This window comes from Dendrobates tinctorius, unplaced genomic scaffold (genome assembly GCF_039654945.1).
Source record: "Dendrobates tinctorius isolate UK_male_01 unplaced genomic scaffold, ASM3965494v1 ptg000003l, whole genome shotgun sequence".
NCBI lineage: Eukaryota > Metazoa > Chordata > Amphibia > Anura > Dendrobatidae > Dendrobates > Dendrobates tinctorius.
Genome location: NW_027361671.1, coordinates 49,949,362 through 49,971,582, shown reverse-complemented (window position 1 = coordinate 49,971,582; position 22,221 = coordinate 49,949,362). Strand labels below are relative to the sequence as shown.

Below are 22,221 nucleotides of genomic sequence, written 5' to 3'. Positions count from 1 at the left end.
CAGTCGTCCTGTCCCTGCAGCTGAAACCCCCAATAGCATGATGCTGCCACCACGTTTCACTGTTGGGAAAAATATAACTTACCGTATATAGGCCGAGATTTTCAGCCCATTTTTGGGGGGCTGAAAGTCCCCCCCCCCGGCTTATACGCGAGTCATATACCGGGGGGCGGGCGGGGGAGTCAGATACCATACTCTCAACTCCTGGCACATCTCTGCAGCCCCTGCTTCTCCCTCTGCTTCCTGCATTCAGTGGTCACATGGTACCGCTCATTAAACTCATGAATATGCGCATATTTATGAGTTTAATGAGCAGTACCATGTGACCAGCTGAATGCAGGAAGCAGACGGCAGAGGGAGAAGCAGGGGCTGCCGCTGCAGAGAAGACTGTGCGCCAGGAGGGGTGAGTATGATGGGGCAGAGTAATATTCACCTGTCCCCGCTCCATCGTCATGCACCGCTGTGTCTCCGGGTCCTCCTGCTGTGACGGCAGAGGGCGCGATGACACAGTCAGTGTGCGCCCTCTGCTCTCACTGCAGAGATCCGGGAGACAGCGGTGGACGGCGATGGAACAGGGACCGGTAAATATCGCGAGTGCTGGGGGCTCAGGACACCTGTACCTGGCCCCCAGCGACGGAGAGGTGAGTATATCTTTTTTCTTTCTTTATTGCAGTAGCAAATAAGGGGTATTTATGGAGCAACTTACGGGGCAGCATTAACCCTTGTGCAGCTGCATATAGGGGGTATTTATGGAGCATCTTATGGGGCAGCATTAACCCTTGTGCAGCAGCATATGGGGGGTATTTATGGAGCATCTTATGGGGCAGCATTAACCCTTGTGCAACAGAATATGGGAGGGTATTTATGGAGCATCTTATGGGGCAGCACTAACCCTTGTGCAGCAGCATATGGGGGGTATTTATGGAGCATCTTCTTGGGCCACTATTAACCCTAGGCTTATACGCGAGTCAATATGCTTTCCCAGTTTTTTTGTGGCAAAATTAGGGGGGGGGCGGCTTATACACGAGTATATATGTAATATAGAAAAATAAAAATACCATGACGTGCAAGGTGCCAAGACAAATATTAAAGTGCACATAAAAAATAAAAAAAAAAAAAAACACAACCCACACTGGTCTATATAAAAGACCTAAAGGACGCCAAGTCCTCCTTTAAATAGCGGACTAACGGATACTAGTATCCTACCGCAGCTATACTTAAATGTAGCTGTACACAGTTCCACTTATTATATACACAACAGAAGTGGATAAGGATATATCGTATATAACAAAATCATGTGCAAACTTCACAATAATGCAATCAAAGACTGGATAAATGCAGGTTAAGTGGACTGGCATAGATAAATGAATTTACTTATATTGGTAAAGAATCAATGCATCAGCCTCATGTATTTGCATACAAATAAATATACTGCAGGTGTTTGCGCAAATTGGCTTGCCATATGGCTTTACATAAGCCCTTCTTTCATGGTATATCCCATATATTTCTAATGGGTCATAACACCATATCTATAAATGGGGATTGAAATATGGCACAGGCAAATCAGAGGAGGTCTCACCAATACTGGCAGATCCAATGTACAAGAAAATTTATCTCCAGCGACCACAGGAAATATGATTGTTAAAACTTGACGTTTATTTGATCATCATATTAAAAAGCACAGATATGGGCAATCCCAGTGTAAGGAAAATCCTACATGTTTCAACCTACACGGTCTTAATCATTGATCACAGATTGCGCACAGTTTTTGCGCGTGCGCATTCAAAAGTCATCTCGCACATGCGCAGTATGCTTTGCCCAACTGTGGGAAAAGCAGTATTGTGCATGCACCAGTATACATGCTTGCTTTTGATGGCCCGGAAGTATTTCGCTGCCATTTCTGTGTTCCCTGACGATGCATGCGCAACACCACTTTTCGGCTTTGCCCACAGTTGGGCAAAGCATACTGCATACACGTGAGATGCTTTTCAAATGCGGGCGCGCAAAAACTATACGATCGCCGAAATTCATGGCAAGGAATGCGTAGAGCAAGCGGGGGGGGGGGGGGGGGGGTAGACGGAAATGAAGACAGGCCCATCGGACCAGACCAAACATATTAACATACAGCGCTGGAGGAATAAAAAGGGTAATTATGGATGATACATGGGGAGTCAGGGGGTATCATAAGTAGTTGTGTAAGGCATAGGCGACACTAAATTAATGATATTTTTAGCTGGTAGCAAAAAAAAAAGAAAAGTGCACAAGGTTCCCTTTAACTCCAGTCCTCATGGCCTCCTCCATCAAATCATGTTTTCAGGATGTCTTTAGTACTGCACACTTGATGGAATTAGCATAGCATCAGACATTACCACCGATCCTCTCTATATGATAGCCATACATTATAACCTGTTGGGGCAGGTTCTTGAGGTTGAGAGTTGAGAAACACTTCTGTAGAGGACTGGCCACAGGAATTCAATTTATTTATACATCTTAAGTGCTAAGAGGAGTATATACAAAGGCTAGCACACTCCTGCAATGGAGGATCTACACAAGGTGGTAGGAAAACCATACGCAAAGTGTCACTCAATGGCACCAAGCCACGTAATATAGCTGCATAGATCATGACCAGCCGATTGTGTTGGGACTGTACAGGAAATGGCAAACAGCAGGACATGAAGGAATAACAGTTCCTGTTTTCACTACGTGACAGGCTCTGACTTATGTGCTTCATGTAGGGTGGGTGGTGATGTGACCACAATTGCACAAATAGATTAGGCTCTTTCCAGACAAGTGTCATGGCTTACAATGGCATACGACAACTAAAGGAGTAATACGCCACTGCTCCCATGCATGCGCTTCCTTGGTTGCTCTGGTCTCTGTTATCCAGCTTTAACAATGACGCCCTTGCGATTGACTGGCACATGCCCTTAAAACCCAGTATGCAAAGAGCAATTGTGGTCTAGAAATGGAACCATATTGAAAGATTTGTACACATGACATTCATCTTTGCAGATCCTTTGACCCTGGCTTAGTTATAAAAGGACAAATACAAGCAGCTCATAAAATGTGTGCTTTTCCTGATAAACCCTATGATTTCACAAGCTTTTACAACCTGTAAAGTCTATGGTGCAAACAGTAATCAGGATATCATATTGGCTTCAGCGACACATTTCAGCATTTTATTTTTTTTATGTATATATTTACCCCCTTGTAACCTTTTTTTTAATGCATCGGACTACAAATAGTACCCCATATAGTCAGATCCTGCGTATATCTGTCCTGTCCATCTGACTCAAGGCTAGTAAGAAGCAAGGGTCAGATGTAAGGGTGCCCATACACATTGGTCAAATGTTGGTTGAGACTACCAATCTCGGTGGGATCGGCTCACCGTCTATGTGTATGGGAGTTTAGCGTTTACAGGCTTTCTCCAAAGACAAATCAAAGGAAAGAACAAGGGAACATGTTGTACTTAAATATTCCTGATCGTTTGATCTTGTGGGATATAAGCCATTGCCAGAACAGTCCAACAGGAGCATTTTCCCTCTGGCAGATAGTGCATGTTTGTTGGATGGAAAAATACCTTATTTGAAATGTTTCATTTGCACTTGATGTAAAGGGGTTTTTATTAACTTCAAGGCAAGAAAAAAAAAAAAAACATGCAAAAGGACTGCTGAAGATGCCCCTTTTATGGATTTTTTATGGGCCCAAATACATTATATAAATTTGTTGTTTTACTATAATTTTGCATGTAAAAGGAGTGAGGCTGCGGGAAAAAAACAAAAAAAAAAAAAAGGTCCAATGCTCTATAGGATGTGCTGTCGCACAGATGCAAAATCTACACAAGTCCTTCTGGACATATAGTTAGAAGGCACAGGTATATATAAACATTGCCCCCTCAGTGTCCTACATGGAGTCTGTATGTACATGTATATATATGACACACACACACACACACACACTGCAATTGCAACAGCAAGGATAAATGGAAATCACAGGATGGATGGACACAATTATCTACAAATGATGAAAAGTGGAAGCCTTTTCAAAAACCATCTTGCTTCACTCAATACTGAGTATGAGCCACAGAAATCTCCGCACCTTGGCATACTTTAATGAGGTTATCTATTTTACTCCCTGTAAGGTAGCGCTTGTTATTCAGGTAGGGGACACTCGCTAGGCAGCCAAATAACCAGGTCCGGCACGGGTTTCTCATATAATTGCAACAGTCCATGCGGTTTATTAAGCATCATAAACCATGAACAGCAACCGAAAGTTCATATACAACAGCATAGCGTCCATGACAGAGCTCCACTCTGTTAACCTTGTAGTCACATAGGTTATGCAATGCCCAATACGCAGGCTCTCTAGCCTCACAGTTCTCACCCTGTGGCCGGGTTACCTCATGGTTGCTTCACTACTCTGCAGACGTCCATTCCCTCCCCTGGGAACTCGCAGCCATTAAACACAGCGTCCACACGTGCTGTTAGGAAGGCAGCCACATCTTCCTCATTCGGTCTCACATCAACCCAGAAGAGACCTTCTATACAGCAAAACCGGGTCCAAGCATTCACTCATGTGACCTACCCTGGTCACCTTAAATGGTCCGTAACCACGCCCACCGGGTCACATGGCTATGACCTCATCGCAGCTCCTTCACACACATCCACTTTACTATGGCGTTCTAGACAGGGCCCCTAGGTGGGTTTGTAGGTAGCTGGTATCACCAGCTACCTGGAAAGCTCTCCCTGACACAGTGTAACGAAAGCTCAGCAGTACCTCTGCTGATCAACACACATATTCAAGCTTCCATCCCAAGGCCACCTACCTTAGGATACACCGATCATTCAGCATCCTGCCACTCATCCTCTCTCCTGGGACACCCACACAGTGCCCCCTAGCGGACACAGTGGTCACTACACCACATACCTCCCACCTCTGTTCAAACTTGTGGGGTTGAACACAAAACATTCCCCCGGGATCTCGAGACCGGGCACTCATTATACCTTGCCCAATAGGTCGAGAGAACCGTCTCCGTCTGTCATACGGCCTCATCCCTACGTTAGGCCTCCCCCACCCCAGCGGTCAGAATATCGGCCTGGGTCTTTGACCTTCCAGTCACAGTCTGTCTGCGTCATCAGACACTGTTTAGTCTCACAGGGGCTAAGGTCTCTCAGCCTTGTATTGCCCATCGCACTGCCACTTGCTGACCTTCTTCGGCCATCTGCCATGTCACTACTTGGTGGAACCCTTCGGGATCTTACATCTTGGGTTGAAGGCGGCCGCCACCTGGTGTTCCGTACCCCTTTATTGATCCGCAGACGGTCCAGCCTCAACTGCTCAATCTCTTGCAGGTACCCCACTCGATACTCCAAGAGCATCCGAAAGTTTCTCAAGCTTTCCACGGAGCCAACCACCATGATGGAAATCCTACCCTCTTCACTGGATACCTGGCCTTCATCATCAGGAGGGATCCTCACCCTCACCACACCGGAGATATTTACAAGGTCTTGCATTACCTTCCCGAGTCTTCCAATGATTCTCCCAATCAGACCTTTGGGTACCGGAATTACATCTTTCCGCAAACCCAGCCGATCCATAGCTTCCCTTGCTAACTCTAGGAGTCAAGCAGCTTTCATATTACTCCGCCTGACCAACTGTTTGGCATGGAGACATTGCAAATGCATCTCTTACAGCAAACTGGGTAGCTGTCCTGAATCTTTCCTGGCTGATATCACCAACTGCCGAGTCCCAGGCGCCCATTGCACCTTACACACTTTGATGGCGTCCTTAAAAGCCTGATGCACCCCTTCCACAGCACAGGCTTCTTGCATGTCCTCAGGCACGTCAATCACAGACTTGAAGGTCGTGGTCTTGCTCTCTTCCTGGACAGAAGGCTCTGGCTTTACCACGGACACTTCTCTCACTACAGTTGAACCGACTGGGTGACTATCTTCTTCAGTTCTAAGCTCACAAACTTCATGAGATTTTATCTCTTCACGACCCTTTGCCAAGATGGGTACTGGCAGTTCCGCCTTATCACTCGGGCCCGGCCGCTGTAAATCTTCGTCCAAGCTCTTCTCCCGTAGAAGACCTTTTACTACTCCGAGTACTTCCATCTCCTCCCTAAGGGTCTTGTTCACACTTTGCCAGGTTGACAGGTGACCTCTGAGCTCCAAGACTTCTTTCTCGAGCCCCTCCACCCTGTGATCAGCGATTTGTCTCAGGACCCTTTCTCGTTCGAGTTGTTCTTCCACTATATCTTTTATCAACTGTATCTCATGGTCTTGTTCTTTTTTGGCCATCACGTATCGCACCACTACTTCTCTAATTATATCTTCAACGGGTACCACTGGTTCAGCACCATCATGCGAGTGAACCCTCCAGTCATCGTCTGACCGTGTGTCTACTCCAGTCGTCTCATCTACCACCTCACCATCAGTCATGTCACAAGACGTCAGGTCCATAAGTTGGGCAGATGTACCCCTTCTGGTCACTCCTACAACTGACTTGTCCACTTTAGCAAGCGTCACCGTGTCACTGCCTGCTAGCCCAACTGTAGAAATGTCTCCAACCCCTTGCTGTAGAGGAACTCCCCTCTCCCACAAGCCAGAGAACAGTCGAGTCGCAGCCTATAACCACTGGACAGGACAGATTCGGGACTATCGCTACATCCTGTCCCTCGATGTCCCAACCTGTCTCAAAGACTACCCTGGCGACCGGGTAACTCTCAATGCGCTCGTGGTTGCAAGTAACCCCCACCTTTCTGCCGGGTATCTCAGGAGCAACCCGCACTAGAGTCACCGGGCTCCCAGGGTCGACCAGACCAAACTATATCTTCATTACCTATCTGGAGGCCACACCCCCTTGGCTTTGTGCTGGCTGGGTAGTTCACCAGGCAGATAGGACAGACATAGGACATTTGCTCCTGGCAACAGTTCATCTGTACAAGCCTTTTCACATAGGGATGCTCCGCCCCATTCCCCGGGACTCCACCCCCCTTTGGGCGACTATCCCCTTTTGGGACTCCACCCCTTTTTGGGTTACCACCCCCCATTTGGGTCATCACCTCCCTATGAGACTCCACACCTTTTTGGGTTACCAACCTGATTTGGGTCACCGCCCCCTTTCGGGATTTCCCCACGTCCTTTCTACAGGTCTCCTTAGACCACAGTTCACACCCAAAACAGTTTGTCTTTAAAGATACCACACAAGTTCTTGTTGGCACCACCACAGCTCCTGCTGTCACCGATCTCCGACACCTCCGGCTGCCGTTCACACAGCTGCTGGTGTCACCTTCGCAACCCCGCCGAGTTACAGCAAGCCGCTTGTCACCTTCGCAACCCCGCCGAGTTACAGCAAGCCGCTTGTCACCTTCGTAACTCCGCCGAGTTACAGCAAGCCGCTTGTCACCTTCCTAACCCCGCCGAGTTACAGCAAGCAGCTTGTCACCTTCTTGACCCCACTGAGCCACGGTCCACCACAAGCTGACTTGAGAGGGGAAAAGAAAAAAAAAAAAAAAACCACACACACACACACACACACACACACACACACACACACACACACACACAGGCACCCTATAGCAATCCACAGTCTCTTTCTCTGACCCCGGTCAGCACATCACACGGTTTTCACGACCGTCACCTGCCGGCCGCTCAGGTTCTCGGATGCCTCTACCGCAGAGGTGTCCTATAAGTCTCTTCCACTGATCCCGGTCAGCATATCACACAGCTTTCAAGGCCGTCAGCCCACCTGGCTCAGCGTTACCAGCACTGCAACATGTGCTGTTGGAACCGTTGCCCTTAACAACCGAATTTTGCAGTCCTCGTCCGTTGCCCCTAGCAACAAGGCTAAAAACACTGCCCATAGCATTCTCCACCAATTGTAAGGTAGCGCTTGTTATTCAGGTAGGGGAAACTCGCTAGGCAGCCAAGTAACCAGGTCCGGCACGGGTCTCTCATATAACTCCAACAGTCCATGCGGTTTATTAAGCATCATAAACCATGAACAGCAACAGAAAGTTCATATACCACAGCATAGCGTCCATGACAGAGCTCCACTCTTAACCTTGTAGTCACACAGGCTATGCAATGTCCAATACGCAGGCTCTCTAGCCTCACAGTTATGTCACCCCGTGGCCGGGTTACCTCATGGTTGCTTCACCACACTGCAGACGTCCATTCCCTCACCTGGGAACTCGCAAGCACTTGCAGCCATTAAACACAGCGTCCACACGTGCTGTTAGGAAGGCAGCCACATCTTCCTCATTCGGTCTCACGTCAGCCCAGATGAGACCTTCCATATGGACCAACTGGGTCCAAGCATTCATTCACTCATGTGACCTACCCTGGTCACCTTATATGGTCCGTAGCCACGCCCACCGGATCACATGGCTATGACCTCATCGCAGGTCCTTCACACACGTCCACTTTACTATGGCGTTCTAGACAGCACCCCTAGGTGGGTTTGTAGGTAGCTGGTCTAGCCCATTTCACCAGCTACCTGGAAAGCTCTTCCTGACACAGTGTAACGAAAGCTCAGCAGTACCTCTGCTATCAACACACATATTCAAGCTTCCATCCCAAGGCCACCTACCTTGGGATACACAACGATCATTCAGCATCCTGCCACTCATCCTCTCTCCTGGTACATCCACACAGCATCTCCTAGTGGACACAGTGGTCACTACACCACATCCCTTATATATAACCCCATTAATTCCACGGTGCTTTACAGACATTATCAGCGCATCTATAAAGTGTGGAAGGAAACCAACGCAAACACGAGAACATACAAACTCCTTGAAGATGCTGGCCTTGGTGGGTCTTGAACACAGGACCCCAGCCAGCACAGTAAGGCTATAGGTCATTATTGGTTGTCTGAAAATTATTGTGCCTTGCTGAATTCACATAGGCTGCTCATAGTAGCACAAGCAACATGGTCGAGCATTGTCCTGGGACACTTTGGTTCACCCATTGACCTATTCTGTACTGAAAGTGTAATTACATGCCTCATACCAAGCCTAAGGCATGAGGCAGTGTCTACACAAACCATCAGAAGTCATTAGTACAACACTGGGCTGTAAGCCAGACGTCCAGCTACAGGTGTCCATTGTTATCACATCACTGCTCTCAAAGGATATCATAGCGCAGAGGAATACGGCAATGGAGGAGGTCTATCCTGGTCAGTGATGAGGCCCACTTCTGTCTTGGACGCAATGATAACTGTAGATTGGACCAGCAGCTGTGTTGGCAACACCCTTAAGAGGGATTCGCTAGGGAACATAGCACCAGTCCCACTCCCAGAGATTATGGTGTGGGTTGTAATAATGCATGGTAGCCGGACCTCTGCAATCTTCTTTCTAGAGCTATATTGATTTGGGATCAGTGGTAACTTCTCCGGAGTATCTTAGAAGACTTTTTTCAACATGAGAAAGGCCAGACTACGTTTAGCTCCTACAAACAACCTATGTTGCCTAAACAAGCTATCCTGGCCTGCAGAGTTTCTGGACTGGTCGCTGATCAGTCACATCATTGGTCAACAATTCCAAATGGAGCTGCCAGCAGTGGACCTTGATGATTTTCCTAAGTGCATTCAGCACAGTAGAACATTCCTCAGACAACCATTAGTAAGAGCAGCGATAGCAGCAAGGGCTGGAAGCGCAGGGATTTCTGAATGTAGCGCTCATACTCAATATTAAATAGAGATATTCTTCTAACGTTGTTACCATTCTTTCATTTACATGTTTATCCCTCCTGTGATTTACATAATTCCACAACTTCCTCCTCAAGGATAGAGAGATACACATAGCCAATATAGTCCAACTTAGTGGGGTTCTCACCGCCGGAGTCGCCATCAAACATAACTCCCCGGGGTCCTGACAGGAGACCTGCACTGCCAGAATCACAGTGTCTGCAGATTGCCCCTCACAGTGAGTGTAACGCCCAGAAAGTAGGGGGATCTGTGCCCCTCAGTCTCAGCTGTCCAGTGTAGCCACCACCGTGCAGTGCCCACCCCAGGATGCAGTGCATTGGGCAGCCATGCCTCCCCAGATGCCAGTGTGGGCTTTGTTCCCCTGGGAGCAGGCGACTGGGGGTCTGCATACGAGGCAGCTGCTTTCCGGTGGACTATGATAAAGGTGTTAAGCCCATGGAGCCCCCCATAGCAGGCAGCACCTCAAGCACAAGATGCAGCTGCTGGAGTCCCTCCACCCCACAGCACCTGGCATGTGTGCCCCATGGCTGCCCAGTAACTCTAGCACGTCTTCCCCCTCCGCACACCGGTGGTCTCTGTACGGACCAGCCCCGGTGCCGCAGTCGGCACGAGCGCTCTCACTCACCCTTTTATCTACTCTTCCAAACGAGAAAGCAGCGCCGCCATCTTATCAGAGAGACACAACGAGCAGCGGCGCGCATGCGCACACCTGTGCACAATAGAGGCCGCCCCTTTCCTGAAGCCGCAGGGAGCAGTGTGGACCACCCCACTCGTACACTGACTCCGCCCACATACTACACACCCGCCCACAGCAGAGGAGTCTGCGCCGCTCTCATTTTTTTGTAGGTCGCGAAGAGTCGCGAGAAGACTGTTACCCTCCACTGACTAGTGGTACGGCGGCCATTTTTTTGAAGACCACTGATTTCTGTGTGATGATTGGATGTGAGAAAGTTCAGCAAACGGCAGACCTGGTACTCCAGCCACTCAGCCCGCCCGGTGATAGGAGAACTTGCGCTTCTGCTTTCTAGTAAGCCTCTGTACACACCATATTCTTGTCAGGTGGGATCTGCGCTGAAAACCACCTAAAAATGCGCAAATGAAGCGCTCAAAAGGACTTGTGTTAGGTTTTTCAGGTTACACAACAGAAACCGCTGCAAACAATGAACAGGTGCGCTCCTCCCTCCGGACACCCTGCCGTCCATACGGTCAGACGCTGAGCGCCTTTTATCCTCTTCAGGATCCAAAGACGAGAACTAGAAGCCGTGTCCGGGCCACTTTCTAGGCGTCTCCGTCTCAGGCAACGCTCCATGCTTCACACTTGGTTAATGGGAAGACGCAGAAGACGACCGCGGGGCTTTTTGAGCGGTTTCGCTTTAAAAAAACATTAGCTGTTTATTCATTGAGTGGAGTTAAAATAAAAAAGCTGAAGAACACCAGTAGAAACGAAAACTCAAGCACTGGAAAAAAAAACCAAAATCTCGCCGGTGGTTACAAACATCAGACAAGTTTTCAGGAAAGGTCCAGAAGATACGTAGGGAAAAAACACTGGAGAAAGCGAAATCCTACTATCCATATGGACACTGCTGTGCTCTTACTGACCTATTGTTACGGGGTTGTGCACTACTCGGACCTCTTCTCAACCCCTATATCTCCACATTGTAAAATAACACCTATACTCACCTCCAGTGTCGGCAATGGCGATCCCGGGGCTCGCGGAACATTGTTATATCACCCAATCCCTATGGCCAATCATCGGCCGCATCACATACGTCAGGTGGAGGTCAGAGCAGCTGCTCTCATTTCCTCTGGATGCTTGTGATTTACCTCTATAGAAAAAATGTGGAGTGAAACTAAGGCTAGTTTCACACTTGCGTTAGGAGGCGCAACGCACGGCCGCCGTACAGCTCCGCCCCCTCCGGTCAGCTCCTCCTATGGGCGCATGACGCTGCATGCGACCTGTGTACCTTATCTTTAGCATTGGGTATGCAGTGCGTGCGCTGGTATGCTTTATGCTTTTGGTGGCGCATGTGCCCTTTTGACGGTGCGGCGAGCACACCAAAATGCAGAGCGGTTTGGGTTTCCCAAACAGCTGCATGCATACCAAGCACAACACTAAGTGTCAGATGGAGTGGAGTAAGCGCACTGTAGCAGTGGTAACCTGTTCTGTGGAGTGATGAATCTCGCTTCGCCATCTGATAGACCAGTGGTCCCCAACCTTTTTTGCACCAGGGACCGCCTTGAACCAAGACCATTCTTCCATGGCCCGGCAGGGCGGGGATGGAGGTGTGACAGGGGTGGGGCTTTGGTCATAAGGGGGCGGGGCTATGGACACGGTTGTAGTTTAGCAGTGCATATTTATCATTTAATTATAACATTTTTAATGTGACTCAACTCACCATAGGTTTTGAATGAGTGGGAGCACCTGGCTTGTTTCTGTTTCAGTGGGAGCACTGGGCTACTTCTACTGATGACCGTCACTGCTAATGATGATTGGAACCTACAAGGAAATGGAGCATTGAGCACTTAAGAACAATTGTACTGGAGTACTGTACATGCTGATTATTTTCTAATCATCAGAAAATGTATGTGTGGTCCCCCCCGTCCAGCTCTGTGTGGCTCCCCCTGTTGTATGCATGGCTCCCCTGTCCCATCCTGTATACATGGCTCTGCTCCCACTCTCCCATCCTGTATACATGGCTCTGCTCCCATCCTCCCATCCTGTATGCATGGCTCTGCTCCCACTCTTCTATCCTGTATACATGGCTCCCCTGTCCCATCCTGTATGCATGGCTCCGCTCCCACTCTCCCTCCCTTGTATACATGGCTCCGCTCCCACTCTCCCGGCCTCCCTTGTATATATGGCTCCGCTCCCACTCTCCCTCCCTTGTATATATGGCTCCGCTCCCACTCTCCCGGCCTCCCTTGTATATATGGCTCCGCTCCCAGTCTCCCTCCCTTGTATATATGGCTCTGCTCCCACTCTCCCTCCCTTGTATATATGGCTCCGCTCCCACTCTCCCTCCCTTGTATACATGGCTCCGCTCCCACTCTCCCGGCCTCCCTTGTATATATGGCTCCGCTCCCACTCTCCCTCCCTTGTATATATGGCTCCGCTCCCACTCTCCCGGCCTCCCTTGTATATATGGCTCCGCTCCCAGTCTCCCTCCCTTGTATATATGGCTCTGCTCCCACTCTCCCTCCCTTGTATATATGGCTCTGCTCCCACTCTCCCTCCCTTGTATATATGGCTCCGCTCCCACTCTCCCTCCCTTGTATATATGGCTCCGCTCCCACTCTCCCGGCCTCCCTTGTATATATGGCTCCGCTCCCAGTCTCCCTCCCTTGTATATATGGCTCCGCTTCCACTCTCCCTCCCTTGTATATATGGCTCCGCTCCCACTCTCCCTCCCTTGTATATATGGCTCCGCTCCCAGTCTCCCGGCCTCCCCTGTATATATGGCTCCGCTCCCATTCTCCCTCCTTTGTATATATGGCTCCGCTTCCACTCTCCCTCCTTTGTATATATGGCTCCGCTCCCACTCTCCCTCCCTTGTATATATGGCTCCGCTCCCACTCTCCCTCCCTTGTATATATGGCTCCGCTCCCACTCTCCCTCCCTTGTATATATGGCTCCGCTCCCACTCTCCCTCCCTTGTATATATGGCTCCGCTCCCACTCTCCCTCCCTTGTATATATGGCTCCGCTCCCACTCTCCCTCCCTTGTATATATGGCTCTGCTCCCACTCTCCCTCCCCTGTGTATATGGCTCCGCTCCCATTCTCCCTCCCCTGTGTATATGGCTCCGCTCCCACTCTCCCTCCCCTGTGTATATGGCTCCGCTCCCACTCTCCCTCCCCTGTGTATATAGCTTCGCTCCCATTCTCCCTCCCCTGTGTATATGGCTTCGCTCCCATTCTCCCTCCCCTGTGTATATGGCTCCGCTCCCATTCTCCCTCCCCTGTGTATATGGCTCCGCTCCCACTCTCCCTCCCCTGTGTATATGGCTTCGCTCCCATTCTCCCTCCCCTGTGTATATGGCTTCGCTTCCACTCTCCCTCCCCTGTGTATATGGCTCCGCTCCCATTCTCCCTCCCCTGTGTATATGGCTCCGCTCCCACTCTCTCTCCCTTATATTTATGGCTCCGCTTGGCTCCCCCATCCTCCCCATCATACTTACCCTCACGTCGCTGAACTTCCTTCCCGTCGCTGCACGTCCCTGCATCTCGCTACGCTTCAGCTTCTTCCTGTGCGGAGCGGTCACGTGCTACCGCTCATTAAGGGCCATGAATATGGACGCCACGCCTATGGGAGATGAGTGGTGTCCATATTCATGACCTTAAATGAGCGGTAGCACGTGACCGCTCAGCGCTGGATGAAGCCGCCGCTGGATGAAGCCGCCGCGGGATGCAGGGTGAGTATCAGCTGCTGCACCGCCCCCCGGCTCCCCTTGTGTCCGCGGACCGGCAAGGGCACTGCAACGGCCCGGTGCTGGGCCGCGGACCGGCGGTTGGGGACCCCTGTGATAGACAGATCTGGGATGGGAATTTCAGGACATTTGTTCAAACTGTAACGTTTAGTGGTTGAGGAATAATGCTGTGGGGTATTTTTCAGGAGTTTGCCTAGCCCCCTTAGATAATATTTTTTTATTTGTATAGCGCCAACATATTCAGCAATACTTTACATTACAGAGGGGACTTGTACAGACATTAAAGACATAAGAGATTATGGGCCCCGTCTTACATAGCGACTCACCAGTAATCTCGACAACGGTATGAACTTGTCAGGATCGCTGGTGTGTCGCTACATGATCGCTGGTGAGCTGCCAAACAGGCAGATCTCAGCAGCGATCAGGACAGAGACACACGGGTAGCAAGCAACGCACGTCGCTTAGTTACCCGCAGTGTATGTTAAGATAACAGTGCACTGGTACAGGGAGCTGGTAACCAAGGTAAACATCAGGTTTCTAAGCGCGGCGCTTAGAAACCCGTTGTTTACCTTGGTTACCAGCTCCCTGCACCAGCGCGCTGGTATCTAACGTACACATCGGGTTTCTAAGCGCGGCGCTTAGAAACCCGATGTTTACCTTGGTTACCAGCTCGCTGATCGCTGGTCTCCCGCCTGTCACACGCAGCGATGCATGCTGGCCAGCAGGAGACCAATGATCAAAAAAATGTCCAGGCCATTCAAGCACGATCAGCGATAACCTGCAGGAGGACGATCGCTGGTAAGTGTCACACACAGCGATCTCGATGGTGAGATCGCTGTTGCGTCACAAAACTTGTGACTCAGCAGCGATCTCGATAGCGAGATCGCTGTGTGTGACGGGGGCTTAACACATGAATCAACAGATACCACTATGAGTGAGGGCCATGCTACTGGCAAGCTGCAATCTATGAGGAAATCAGAGACACATGAAAGGTAAATGGTAAAAAGTGCTTGTTTTGTATGATCCAGCGATAATATACTAAATGGGGGATTCACATAATGCTGCATGATCCGGTCACCAGCCATAATGTGCACAAGGACAGACAGAGGGCTATTAAGTGCATGGCAGGTGCGTGAACAGATTCTACGAGGGACCAAATTTGGGAGAAAATTTTGGAAGGGCAAAACTGGAATAGTTACAGTGGCATGTATAAGTTTGGGCACCCCTGGTGAAAACTACTGTAAGGCTATGTGCACACGTTGCAGAACTTGACATTTCCGAGGCTTGTAGCATCTCCATTTTTCGGGATCTGGGACCAAGTGAAGGCCTATTTTTTGTGCGCCGAGCTGATGTTTTTATTGATATCATTTGGTTGTAGATAGCTTTTGATCACCCTTTATTGCATTTTATTGCAATGTTGCAGTGACCAAAAAACGTAATTCTCGATTCTGAAGTCTGATTTCTTTTCTCATTACATCGTTTACCAGTCAGATTATTTATTTTTATAGATCGGACGTTTCTGAACTCGGCAATACCAAATATATGTATTTTTTAAATTGCTTTAATTTGAATAAGACAAAAGGGTGGTGTTTTGAATTTTTAATATTTTTAACCCCTTTACCCCCGAGGGTGGTTTGCATGTTCATGACCGGGCCAATTTTTACAATTCTTAACACTGTCCCTTTATGAGGTAATAACTCTGGAACGCTTCCATGGATCCCGGTGATTCTGACATTATTTTCTTGTGACATATTGTACTTCATGATAGTGGTAAAATTTCTTTGATATGACTTATGTTTATTTGTGAAAAATACGGAAATTTGGTGAAAATGTCGCAATTTTCCAGCTTTGAATTTTCATGCCCTTATATCACAGAGATATGGCACACAAAAAACTTAATAAATAACATTTCCCACATGTTTACATCAGCACAATTTTGGAACCAACATTTTTTTGTTAGCAGGTTATAAGGGTTAAAAGTTAAACAGCGATTTCTCATTTTTACAACACCATTTTTTTTTTAGGAACCACATCACATTTGAAGTCATCTTGAGGGGTCTATATGATAGAAAATACCCAAAAGTGACACCATTCTAAATACTGCACCCCTCAAGGTGCTCAAAACCACATTCAAAAAGTTTGTTAACCTTTCAGGTGCTTCACAGAAATTTTTGGAATGTTTAAAAAAAATGAACATTTAACTTTTTTCCAAAAAAATTACTTCAGATCCAATTTTTTTTATTTTACCAAGGGTAACAGGAGACATTGGACCCCAAAAGTTGTTGTGCAATTTGTCCTTAGTATGCTGATACCCCATATATGCAGGTAAACCACTGTTTGTGCGCATGGCAGAGCTCGGAAGGGAAGGAGCGCCGCTTGACTTTTCAGTGCAAAATTGGCTGGAATTGTGATTGGACGCCATGTCGCGTTTCGAGAGCCCCTGATGTGCCTAAACAGTGGAAACACCCCGCAAGTGACACCATTTTGGAAATTTGACCCCCAAGGAACTTATCTAGATGTGTGGTGAGCACTTTGAACCCCCAAGTGCTTCACAGTTTATAATGTAGAGCCGTAAAAATAAAAAATATTTTTTCCACAAAAATGATCTTTTTGCCCCAATTTTTTATTTTCCCAAGGGTAACAGGAGAAATTGGACTCCAAAAGTTGTTCCTTTTCTCTTGAGTACGCTGATACCTCATATGTGGGGGAATACTACTTTTGAGGCACAGTGCAAAGCTCAGAAGGGAAGAGGTGCAATATTGGAGTTCAGATTTTGCTGGAATATTCTGAGGGTGCCATATCACATTGGCAGAGTCCCTGAGGTGCCAGAACAACAGAAGCCCCCTATATGTGAACTCATTTTACAAACTACACTCCCCAATGAATTCTTCAAGTGGTGCAGTGATCGTATTAACACCACATGTGCCTCACAGAATTTTATACCACTGAGTGGTGAAGAAATAATAAATTACATTTGTACCGCTAAAATATTGTTTTAGCCCCAAGTTTTTAATTTTTCTAAGGGTAATAGGAAATGTTTTTCTACAACAAACTTAGGTCCATTTTTTCCTGAGTGTGCCAATACCTCAGCGTCGGACTGGAGCACCTTGGGCCCACCAGAGAAAATCATTCTTGGGGCCCACTATGTAGCTACATAGAAATAAATACAAAACCACCAATTGTGCGGTAAAACGCGCTAATATGGTATAATATAAGGTAGTACACGTCTTAATTATGTAGCAGGGGTTGGCATAGAATCATAGAGGGGTAACCACCTCATAGAATATAATGTAGCCTCCCTCATAAAAATATAATGCAGCCCCCAACATAGGATATAATGCAGTCCCCACCATAGAATATAATGTAGCACCCTCATAGGGTATAATGCAGCCCCTCTCATATAGTATAATGCAGCACCACCACAGAATATAATGCAACCCCCCATAGAGTATACTGTAGCCCCTAATAGGGCATAATGCTGCCCCCCTCATATAGTATGATGTAGCCCCCAGAATATAATGTAGTCCCCTGAGAGAATAATGCAGACGCACCACAGAATATAATGCAGCCCCCTCATATAGTATGATGTAGCCACCCAGAATATAATGTAGTCCCCTGAGAATAATGCAGTCCCCCACAGAATATAATGTAGCCCCCTCATAAAGTATAATAAAGCCCCTCCCCACCCCCATTATTGTCCTCATCACCACCTCCGTCATTGCCTTTTCCCTTACCACCCCTATCATTCTCCCCCACCACCCCATCACTGCCCATTCCATCACCTCAATCATTGCCTCTCCCCACCACCATCATTGCCCATCACCTCCATTATTGCCTCCCCCACCAATCATTGCCCATCACCTCCATCATTGCCTCCCCCGACCATCATTGTCCATCACCTCCATCACTGCCTCCCCCACCATCATTGCCCATCACCTCTATCATTGCCTCCCATCACCTCCATCATTGCCTCCCCCACCGCCATCATTGCCCATCACCTCCATCATTGCCCTTCACCTCCATCATTGCCCTTCACCTCCATCATTGCCTCGCCCCACCACCATTGCACATCACCTCCATTATTGCCTCCCCCCACCAATATCATTGCCCATCACCTCCATCATTGCCTCCCCCACCCCCACCATTGTCCATCACCTCCATCACTGCCTCCCCCACCATCATTGCCCATCACCTCCATCACTGCCCATCAACTCCATCTTTGCCCATCACCTCCATCATTGCCTCCCCCACCGCAATCATTGCAAATCACCTCCATAATTGTCTCCCCCCAACTTCATCATTGCCCATCACCTCCATCATTGCCTCCCCCACCAATCATTGCCCATCACCTCCATCATTGCCTCCCCCACTATCATTGCCCAGCACCTCCATCATTGCCTCCCCGCCAGCATTGTCAGTCACCTCCATTATTGCCTCCCCACACCAATATCATTGCCCATCACCTCCATTATTGCCTCCCCCACTGCTATCATTGCCTCCCCCACCAATATCATTGTCCTTCCCCACCACCCCACTTACACAGCACTGGTCCGCATCACTCACACTCACACAGCACCGCATCTCACACACAGCACGGCATCACTCTCTCACATTCACACACACCACATACACACACGCAGCAGACACACAACACAACTCACCTCCCCGCAGCTGCAGCACATCCCAGAAGCCTCTTTCTCTCCGGCAGCTTTCTCTCTGAGACAGCACGCTGGATGATGACGTCATCCAGCTGGGCTGTCACAGACAGGAAACGCCCAGAAAGCCGGGATGTGCTGCGGCTGCAGGGAGGTGAGTTGTGCTGTGTGTCTGCTGCGTGTGTGTATGTGGTGTGGTGTGTGTGAGAGAGTGATGCGTTGCTGTATGTGTGGTGCGGTGGTGGGGATGGTCTGCCCGCTATTAACCCCTTCATGACCCAGCCTATTTTGACCTTAATGACCTGGCCATTTTTTGCAATTCTGACCAGTGTCCCTTTATGAGGTAATAACTCTGGAACGCTTCAACGCATCCTAGCAATTCTGAGATTGTTTTTTCGTGACATATTGGGCTTCATGTTAGTGGTAAATTTAGGTCGATAATTTTTGCGTTTATTTGTGAAAAATCAGAAATTTGCCGAAAATTTTGAAAATTTCGCAATTTTCAAATTTTGAATTTTTATTCTGTTAAACTAGAGAGTTATGTGACACAAAATAGTTACTAAATAACATTTCCCACATGTCTACTTTACATCAGCACAATTTTGGAAGCAAAATATTTTTTTGTTAGGAAATTATAAGGGTTAAAATTTGACCAGCGATTTCTCATTTTTACAACAAAATTTACAAAACCATTTTTTTTAGGGACCACCTCACATTTGAAGTCACTTTGAGGGGTCTATATGGCAGAAAATACCCAAAAGTGACACCATTCTAAAAACTGCACCCCTCAAGCTACTCAAAACCACATTCAAGAAGATTATTAACCCTTCAGGTGTTTCACAGCAGCTAAGGCAATGTGGAAGGAAAAATGGACATTTTAATTTTTCCAACACAAATTTCCTTTCAGCATCAATATTTTCATTTTCACATGGGCAACAGGATAAAATGGATCCTAAAATTTGTTGCGCAATTTCCCGAGTACACCGATACCTCATATGTGGTCATAAACCACTGTTTGGGCGTACGGCAGGGCTCAGAAGGGAAGGAGCGCCATTTGACTTTTTGAATGGAAAATATGCTGGAATATTTAGCGCTTGCCATGTCGCATTTGGAGAGTCGCTGTGTGCCTAAACACTGGAGCTCCCCCACAAGTGACCCCATTTTGGAAACTAGACCCCCCAAGGAACTTATCTAGATGCATAGTGATCACTTTGAACCCCCAGGTGCTTCTCAAATTGATCCGTAAAAAAAAAAAAGGACTTTTTTTTCACAAAAATTATCTTTTAGCCTCAGTTTTTTCATTTTCACATTGGCAACAGGATAAAATGGATCCTAAAATTTGTTGGGCAATTTCTCCTGAGCACACCAATACCTCATATGTGGTCATAAACCACTGTTTGGGTGCACGGCAGGGCCCGGAAGGGAAGGAGCGCCATTTGACTTTTTGAATGGAAAATTAGCTCCAATCGTTATCGGACACCATGTTGCGTTTGGAGAGCCCCTGTGTGCCTAAACATTGGAGCTCCCCCACAAGTGACACCATTTTGGAAACTAGACCCCTTAAGGAACTTATCTAGATGTGTAGTGAGCAATTTGAACCCCCAAGTGCCTCACAAAAGTTTATAACATAGAGCAGTGAAAATAAAAAATCATTTTTTTTCCTCAAAAATGATTTTTTTAGCACGCAATTTTTTATTTTCACAAGGGTAACAGGAGAAATTGGACCACAAAAGTTGTTGTCCAGATTGTCCTGAGTACGCTGGTACCCCATATGTGGGGGGGGCACTGTTTGGGTGCACGGCAGGGCGCAGAAGGGAATGAGCGCCATTTGACTTTTTGAAATGAAAATTAGCTCCAATCGTCAGCGGACACCATGTCGTGTTTGGAGATCCCCTGTGTGCCTAAACTTTGGAGCTCCCCCACAAATGACCCCATTTTGGAAACTAGACCCCCCTAAGGAACTTATCTAGATGCATAGTGAGCACTTTGAACCCCCAGGTGATTCACAGAAGTTTATAATGCAGAGCAGTGAAAATAAAATCTTTTTTTTTTCCTAAAAAAAAATTTTTAGTCTGCAATTTTTTATTTTCACAAGGGTACCATGATAAATTGGACCCCAAAAGTTGTTTTCCAGTTTGTCCTGAGTACGCTGGTACCCCATATGTGGGGGGGGGGACCACTGTTTGGGCACACGTCAGGGCTCGGAAGGGAAGTAGTGACATTTTGAAATGCTGACCTTGATGGAATGGTCTGCGGGCGTCATGTTACATTTGCTGAGCCCCTGTGTGCCTAAACAGTAGAAACCCCCCACAAGGGACCCCATTTTGGAAACTAGACCCCCCAAGGAACTTATCTAGATGTGTGGTGAGCACCTTGAACCCCCAAGTGCTTCACAGAAGTTTATAAGGCAGAGCCGTGAATATAAAAAATCATTTTTTTCCCTCAAAAAAAATGATTTTTAGCCCACAATTTTTTTTTCACAAGGGTAACAGGAGAAATTGGACCCCAAAAGTTGTTGTCTAGTTTGTCCTGAGTACGCTGATACCCCATATGTGGGGGATGACCACTGTATGGGCACACGTCAGGGCTCGGAAGGGAAGTAGTGACGTTTTGGAATGCTGACTTTGATGGAATGGTCTGCGGGCATCATGTTACATTTGCAGAGCCCTTGATGTTCCTAAACTGTGGAAACCCCCCACAAGTGACCCATTTTGGAAACTAAACCCCATAAGGAACTTGCCTAGATGTGTGGTGAGCACCTTGAACCCCGAAGTGCTTCACAGAAGATTGTAACGCAGAGCCATGAAAATAAAAAATCTTTTTTTTTCCTCAAAAAATGAATTTTTAGCTCGCAATTTTTTATTTTCACAAGGGCAACAGGAGAAATTGGACCCCAAAAGTTGTTGTCCAGTTTGTCCTGAGTACGCTGGTACCCCATATGTGGGGGGAAACCACTGTTTGGGCACACGTTGGGTCTCAGCAGGGAAGTAGTGACATTTTGAAATGCTGACTTTGATGGAATGGTCTGTGGGCATCATCTTACATTTGCAGAACCCCTGATGTACCTAAACTGTGGAATCCCCCCACAAGTGACCCCATTTTGGAAACTAGACCCCCAGGGAACTTATCTAGATGTGTGGTGAGCACCTTGAACCCCCAAGTGCTTCACAGAAGTTTATAACGCAGAGCCGTGAAAATAAAAAATCATTTTTTTCCCTCAAAAAAAATGATTTTTAGCCCTCAATTTTTTTTTTCACAAGGGTAACAGGATAAATTGGACCCCAAAAGTTGTCCAGTTTGTCCTGAGTACGCTGATACCCCATATGTGTGGGGGAACCATTGTTTGGGCACACGTCAGGGCTCGGAATGGAAGTAGTGACGTTTTGAAATGCAGACTTTGATGGAATAGTCTGCAGTCGTCATTACGTT

At 47.6% G+C, this 22,221-nt stretch overlaps 1 protein-coding gene across 1 annotated transcript in view; it reads right to left on the bottom strand.

The window, feature by feature from the left end:
* Nucleotides 1–10,466, bottom strand: part of APC (APC regulator of WNT signaling pathway) — a 199,634-nt gene extending 189,168 nt beyond the window's left edge. The window contains exon 1 of the mRNA XM_073550956.1: nt 10,337–10,466. The gene's annotated coding sequence lies outside the window, so the exon portion shown is untranslated. The remainder of the gene's footprint in view (nt 1–10,336) is intronic.
* Nucleotides 10,467–22,221: the final 11,755 nt, after the last annotated feature.